Source organism: Amphiura filiformis, chromosome 6 (genome assembly GCF_039555335.1).
Source record: "Amphiura filiformis chromosome 6, Afil_fr2py, whole genome shotgun sequence".
Taxonomy (NCBI): Eukaryota; Metazoa; Echinodermata; class Ophiuroidea; order Amphilepidida; family Amphiuridae; genus Amphiura; species Amphiura filiformis.
Window position 1 is genome coordinate 16,863,652 of NC_092633.1, and position 8,636 is coordinate 16,872,287.

The window sequence follows — 8,636 nt, forward strand, 5'->3', positions numbered from 1 at the left end:
TATCTGGAGAAGAGTATAATTTAAAAGGCTTGGCCAAAAAGAAAATAATATTGTGTTTGTCATGATTTACTCTGTTTCCACATGTCAAGTCAATGGCACGGTGAACCTGGCTCTTTTCCTTTTCAGTTGTCATAATTATTCAACAAGCTTCAAGTTCAACAGTATTGTATTTGGTGTGTTTTGTGTCCTCGGCCGTAGGATTCACTATTTAATTTTTTTGGGTAAAATTGGTAAAGTTGAGGGCCGCTTTATTCTAAGGGGTGGTGGAATAATTATGTGTACCCCCGGTCTGGTGAATTACTGAGGTTTTTTTTGGCAGGACGAAAGGGGGGGGGGGGAAGTGATTTTGGCACATATATTTTTGGCACCATTTCTATATTACGCCCTCCTAAAACATGTAAAAACGTTAGGAACACATTCAAATATGCAAATCCTGTGCTCGCTGCGCTCGCATTTATATCATAACTGACAATTCAGTGGCTCCGGAACCGCGGGGGGGGGGGCAAGTACCCTAGAGCCCCCAATAATCTTGAAGTAAAATTCATAATTTTCGGGTAAAATTCATAAATTTTCGGGTAAAATTCATAAATTTTCGGGTAAAATTCATAAATTTTCGGGTAAAATTCATACATTTTCGGGTAAAATTCATAAATTTTCGGGTAAAATTCATAATTTTCGGGTAAAATTCATAATTTTAGGGTCAGATTCATAATTTTAAGGTAAGAGGGCCTATTTATAATTTTAGGGTATAATTCAAAATGCATTTCAAAAGCTTCCGCGCTTCGCGCGCGAGGGGGATACCCCCTCCCGCACCCACCACTTTAGCGTTTCGCGCCTCGGAGAAGGCCAACAAATTTGGGCCCCCCAATATTCAAAATCTTCCAGAGCCTCTGCAATTTAAGGTTTTAAATTCAGGTTCCCCAAAATCTTGCAAAAGGGGGGGGACAAAGGTTTTTGGCACGTCAAAAGGGGGGCAAAGATTTTTGGCACGGCCAAAGGGGGGGCAAGCGATTTTTGGCAGACCGGGGTACACATAATTATTGCACAGCCCCTAAATCTGTTGTTTGTTTGTTTATTTATCAAGTTTATTTATTTATTAATTAATGATTTTACTTCATGTTATTTATTTAGGGGCCTAATTCATTTTATTTATTTATTTATTTATTTATTTATTTTTATTCATTCGCTCATTATAAATAGGAGGCCTTCTCTAATTCTGTGATGTGAATACAACTCGACGACTAAAGATTTTGCTACTTTTTGCAAGCATGTCCTGCAAAATTTCCTAAAACTAACTGTGTTCTTGGTACTAGTAATTATGTACAAATTAATACCCATTTTGGCTGAAGCAAAACTTTCTTAAGTCTTTTGAAGATCTTGTTCTTGAACGTGACATTTCATTCAGGGATAGAAGAAAATACAACTCTCTTATGAAAGTAACTTTTATAATCCCTACGGTATTGTTCAAGAAAAAATTTTTGGGAAGACTGTTGGTAGCTTATGGCAAATTAGGTAAGTTTTCTTAGGACTATAGGAACTGTGCAATAATTCATATGCCAGCCAAATAAAAGGGGGGAGGGAGGTGATACCGGGGGGGCACTCGAATATGAAAGTGAGGTACCTGTGCCCACCAGCGTACGAAACCAGGGGTCTACCAGTGTAGAAATTTTCAGAAAAAGGGGGTCATGAGGTGTTGGCAATGTCAAAAATGGGGTGATTTTGTATGGGAGCGCCCAAAATTTCACATCATTAACAATCAAAAATAGCTTTTACCCAATTTTACAGTACAAAATAGACAAAACTCATATATTTTTTGCCCCAAAAAGCGGGAGAAGCGCGCCGAAATTTCAATTTTGGGGACTAATTGTTAAAAAAAAAAAGGGGATAATAATTCGCCAATTATGACAAAGAATTTTATGAAAGTGGAATTGTATGCAAATGTCAATACCCAAACTGCACTGCGTTTATCTCTGGTACTGATTCGTCAGACGGCCCTCTCAGACATATATGTCAGAAGCAGTCAGGGCCGTTCCGACCATTAGGCCAGGTAAGGCGGTCGCCTAGGGCGGCAAACGCAGAGGGGCGCAAAAAAGGGCGAAAAAGGAAAAAACGAGAATGGAGAAAGAAAAGGGGAGGAAAAATGAGGGCGAATAAAAAGGCAAAGGCAAAGGCAAAACCCAAAGGTGTACAATTTTTTTCGCGCTTCGTGCGAATTTATTCCATAAATGCACAAATTTCAACAGTTTAGCTTCAAAATGGCAAAGTTTTTCGCGCGCTTCCCGCGCATTTGTACCATAAACTTATTATGTCGCCAAAAGGTGCTGAATTCACTATACTTCAAGAAAATTTTTCCAACCCCATCCCCCAATATCAAAAAGAAATCTACGCCACTTAGGAAAACGGTCGAGGGCTGAATACAAACAGGTCAAAACTGATGAGTTTTCAAGGGGGTAACTCCCCTTACCGGGCCCCTTAACACTTTTTTGGTATGTGGGGCGGCAGGGAAGGCTTTGCCTAGGGCGGCAAAATCCCTAGGAACGGTCCTGGAAGCAGTAGTGTGAGAGTGCATCTGATTATCAGCCTCATCATGGACATTCTTGTTGTGAATTCAGAAGGAATGCACATGATGACCACGAATACTATGTTTATGTTGGTCATGAGAGATCAGTTACTCGTCATATGGGTGCTGTTTCTGATTTTCTGATCTGTTATGGGAAGCAGATTGGAATGCAGCCGTCAGTGCTAATATGTCCAGCTCTGTCCTCGTAATTGTACTCCTCGTGCCGGGTACTCGTGTTGGTCAGTTTTCGAATAATTCGCAAAGCTCCTCTTCGCAGCATTTAAACATGTTAAATACTGCAGACTTTGGAGCAAATACTCGGAATGAAGTTCAAGTTGATGATCGCAAGCACTCCATGTATATCCTGAAAGAAGGAAAACCAACAGAAGGAGAAACTGGAGAATTCGTAATCGTGACAATAGGAAGAATGATTATAGACCTGGTATGAGCCCCGGAAGAAATGAGGATGACCGAATCCCGCGTGTCATGGTAAGGAAATCTAGTGATGAAATGTTTATGAACAGTGTGGAGTGTGTTGATACTGTCATGCTATGCTCATGCCCAAGTGAAAGAACTGCAACATGATTCGGAAAGTGAATTCATCTATACTTCTGAGATCGCCAAGAGACAAGATAGCTATAATGGTAAACCCTGGCAGGATGAGAAACTGTGCGTATAGACTCGGTATGAGTTCTGCAAAGGAGAAAGATAAAGGTGACTATGGAATCATGAGGAAGAAGAGTTTATATAGACCCGATGTGAGTTTGATGATGAGCGGATATGAGAATCAGGAAGGTTGTAGGATGAGGATGAATGCAGGGAGACTTGACATATGGTGTCCAAGGGATCATGATAATGACAGGTACCAGCAAGTCAAGTTTAGACAATTATGATGACAGAAAGACGACTAGGCATGATGGTGATAATGCATCGTTACGAATAAGGAGATTATTCTGAATGACGATAGTACCAGTGGCCAAACGAAAGATTTCCAGGGTGTTTCGCAGAATGAATCCAATGCTATATCCAAGACATAATTATAATAAAACAAATTCTGACAACCAAGATACATTTGTGGTCAACAACCACAGATTGAGGAAGAAGGACGAGTGCATATAAACCCGGTATAGGATTTGCAAGGAATGATGACGAGAAGGAGGAAGAGTAGGCTACAGATTGCGCAGATTGAGGACGGGTGTTCATTCACTAGATCTGCAAGGGTTGATGATGAGAAGGAGGAAGAGTAGGCCTACAGACTGCGTAGAATATTGAGGACAGGTTTTTATTCACCTGACATGCCTGATATGAGATCTTCAAGGGTTGGTGATGAGAAGGAGGAAGAATACAGATCGCGCAGGTTGAGGACGGGTGCTTATGCACATGGAATGAGATCCGTAATTGATGAGAAGGAAGAGTGCAGAGTGGGGAAGAGTCCGCATAGACCTGGTATAAGGTTGACCTGGTATAAGGTTGGCAAAGTGTGATGATGATGACAGACTACAGCAAGATGAGTTAAGAAAACCTAATGGTGACAGCGAGGTATCAAGACATGATGGCGAAAAATATAATGTTGAGGGCATTGGTGGTAAGCTGAGTAAAGGCGGCGGTGTTTCTATAAGCGACCCTGACCAGAATGATGTCTCCATACAAGCTGAAAATCTACAACCATATATCCAGAAAATGGAAGGTTCCTACATGCATGCTATGGAACTTGGCGCTATTGGAGTCACAGGTGTTGTTAAGCAGAAGAATAAAGCTGATCATGATTCCAATGTTCCTATGAAACAAGTAAAACCTAGCGATGACAACCTGCACCATTTCATACATGACATAAGGCTAAACTGTGGTCAATCTGACAGTGGTATCACTCGTAGCACAGTGTCTGATCTGGCGAGCAGTGAAAATCAAAACAAGCTGAACCCTACTAGTACAACATCACAGTTCTACACTAATGACTCGACGCTAGTGGACCTAACATGCCTTTAAAGACGATATATGTGGCTGGACGCGGCGAATGAGCCGTAAACTCGGCAAACTTCATTTCGAGCTACAGGTGAAAATACATGCAAATCTCGTATTTTGGCGAAGTTGAGATTTTTGCAGATTTGAAATGTTTAAGCTTTCTTCTAAACACATACAAAGTTTTATTTTAAAGAAATAAGTGGAAATATGAAATAATCTACATTTTCTGAGGCCCATCTGATGAATGGTGATTTTGCTTCACTAACTTTGAACGCGTTTTTCTTGGTTTTGCGTTTTGATTCATGGCAACCTATAACAAGCCATAACTTCGCTTCTGATTGTCATATGAAGTTCATTGAGGTGTCATTTTAATCCCTGACACATGCTCTTTGCAAATATGTAAAAAAGTACAAATGACCAGAGGGGGACTTTACGGCTTATTCGAGGTGTCCAGGCACATATGTGCATAGAGATATGTGGTGGACAATGTGCATGGTGAGACGTTCCGCCAATCTGTTATGACCAGTGAAGGTATTGGTGCTGATGGACTGAAGACAGCAGTCAATACCGAAGAAAGCTATATGCATAAGCAAAACAGATGTGTGAAGCCAGACCGGATGCAATCCAATAGCCAGCAGTATTTTTAGAGTTGGGCCGGAACCAATCCCCAATAACAAAGGAGAATGCTAGTGCTGACACTAGCCTCACAACTGCTGATACTCCTGAGAAATCAAGTCTGACTCTCACTACTGTCAACATAGAGAACATCCGGAGCAATACTATTGCTGTGAATTATATGCTGGATAAATCTCATGTTGTGTAGTAAGTAAAAGAGTCCAAGAGTAGAAATATTTGGTGTTGTGGGTCTGCAAGAACACTGGCTCTATAATTTTGGGCAAGATGATATTTCTCAAATCAATTGCAACTTCAACGCATTCATTGAATCTGTCGACGATGACAATCCAATCTCTCCTTTTCAACGCCCAAGATAAAAGGCTGTGGTGTTGCTCTATTGTGGAATAAAAATCCCGATCACTGTGTCAAGAAGCTGCCTGACGGAGGTAAACGTGTGGTATGCACTGAGATTAACCTGGAATCTGAGCCAAAAACATATTATATGTGTAATATCAACACTTATCTCCCATATAGAGGTAAATACAGTGAGATACACTGGATGAAGTGGTGGAGAGTTGTCAAAAGTATGGCTCTACGCATCATCTTATTCTTATGTGGGACTTTAATGTTTCGCTCAACAGGAACACTCCATCATCAAGAGACATGCATCTCATCAGATTCTGCGCTGATAATGACATCTCATCCAACGTACCAAGTGAATACACCTTCGTCCATGTTAATGGAATTGACAGACAAGAACCAGAGTGATTATATACTGGTCAGAGCATGTGATGAGAACCTTTTGTCACCCAACAGAGCTGTTACTTTCTCTGAACCGCTTTCCAATACTTCTGCCTTTGAAGTGTCTAATCTGAAAAGAAGGAAGGATGATCTTTAACCTCCAAAGTGTCCTGTCAAAACTAATTGGAATAGAATAGACAAAGTAGTTTACTGCAGTGCTGTTCAGAATGCAATCATGATTAGCACCGACATTACAAATATGGATGAGTTGCAGGCTCAAATTGAAAATCTTATTCACTCCCTTACTTCAGCATCGAAGCTATGCTTTCATGGTAATCGCAAGGCAAAGATCTCCAATAAAGGTCTCAAGATTTGGATGCCTGTATTGCCAGAGCTGTTGCAAACAGTAAGAACGTCCATCGTCACTGGAAGAATGCTGGCTCTCCTAGTGATCTGCAGCATGTTGCAACTGTGAACCGCAAAAAGTCGAAGGCAATATTGCGTATTACCATCCGTTCCCATGCAAGAAGTCTTCAGATCGACAATTACAATAACATTTCTGCTGCAAAATCTGAGGATACCACACTCTTCTTCAAGCTCGTAAATCAACAAAGAGGAGGAAACCGAGTCATAATGGATGAGCTAAATCACGACGGGAAGACCTTCTGTACATCCGAACATATATCTCAAGCTTTTGGAGAGTATTTCCAGTCTTTGGCTGAGCCTTCTGTGAATCCCAATTTCACTAAATGTTTCAAGGATGAAGCGGTTTAAATAGAAATCTGATCAATGATATCCTCTCTTCAGCAGATGGCGGGATTGACCTTATCACATGTGAAGAGATGAAGACCATCATTCATTCTCCTTCAAATGGAAAGGCTGCCGATCTTCATGAACTCTCAGCAGAGCATCTTAAGTTTGGTGGTGATCAAGTTATCAAGTCCCTTACCAATATTGTCAGCTATATTTTCAAATCGGAGCAGATACCAGACATGTTCAAATGTGGTGTTCTGACACCTGTACTGAAGAAAGGCAAGGATCCAAAGGACCCATCAAACTACCGTGGCATAACCGTAACTTCAATCATCATGAAGGTTGTGGAGAAGGCATGGCTGCTAAAGGCCACACCTATCATGTTGAAGAACCAGAATTATATGCAGAGATGCTTTACTAAAGAACATCTTCCATGAATGCAACACTGCTGGTGACCGAGGCAATTAATGATGCTGCTGATAAAAAGAAGGCAATTCACATCACTCTGCTAGATGCCTCGAAAGCCTTTGATGTTGTGGATCATGACATCTTACTGAATGAGATGTATGACGCTGGAGTGACAGGGAAGTTGAGGTTGGTATTTCAGTCCATGTACCAGAACACTGCATCAATGGTTAAGTAGAATAACTGTCTCTCTCCACAATTTGAGGTAAAACAGGGAGTCAGACAAGGAGGAATTACTTCTGCACCTAGCTACAAGGTCTACACAAACAGTCTGCTTGACCAAATGCAGAATCAGAAGATTGGTTATGCGATTGAAACATCGTATATTCCAACACCTACTTGCGCAGACGATATTGCCATTGTTACTTCAATTCCAACTGAGGGTCAAATCCTGCTTGATCAAGTACAGCAGTATAGTAGAGATCACATATACATGATTATCAACCCAACTAAGAATGCAACCATCCATTACCACACTTATGATGAGACCAATTATGTCGGTGACAACCTATTCCAACCCACCTGAAGCAATTCATCTTGGTATTGTAAGAAACAAGAAAAATGAGCTTAACATCGATGAGATGATAAAGATGGGTAGGAGAGTAACATATTCATAATTTGTCTGCTCACACGCCTGCTTGCACTTGTGGCCATGTATATATTTTTATATTTCTCCATGCTTAATCTTGTCCTGAACAATGCATGGTTGAGTATTAATATTGCATGCAAGTATGTTATGATCTGTGTATCTATTTTTTGAACTCACGCTTGTGACTACCGTATAGGCCTACATATAGCAATTTTGTATATTGATTGTTTTACATTAAGCATGTTAAGTATTCATGTGTAGAATAGCTTTGTACTTTAAACTTTTGTACCAGTATTTATTTGTATTTTGATATTTTAATATATATTGGTGCACCTTGCCATGTATATACATCCCTTCCCTAGCATGTTCTATGTATGATATGGACTAATACATGTTTGCTTTGCATCTTCGCATTCTGCAAAGTGTTTTTATTGTGAACTTTATATGGACCCTTCAACAGATCTGAGAGGCGGGAAATCCAGGGGCAATTTTAACGTTCCTCCTGGATTAAAATTCCATGCAGTGAGAATTAAAAATCCGTGCTTAAAATATTTATATGCAACTCAACAAACTCAATAGGGATGCTTTAAATATCACCTACCGTATGGTCACTTTCAGGTAACATTTCGCACTTACTTAACACTTCATCACCCCCTTTCCTCATGTTTCTCGAAAACTCCCAATTTTACAAGGGTCTACTACTACTACTACTACTACTACTACTACTACTACTACTACTACTACTACTACTACTACTACTACTACTACTACTACTACTACTACTACTACTACTACTAATTGACATTTAATACCGCGCCAAAAACCAAAACAATTTGCACTATGGCGCATGAAAACAAAAACAATGGATGAAAACAAGAATTACATAATACATAAAACATAATAACATCAGATAATGTCCAAAATCAAGCAAAATTAATACAGTTATCCAGG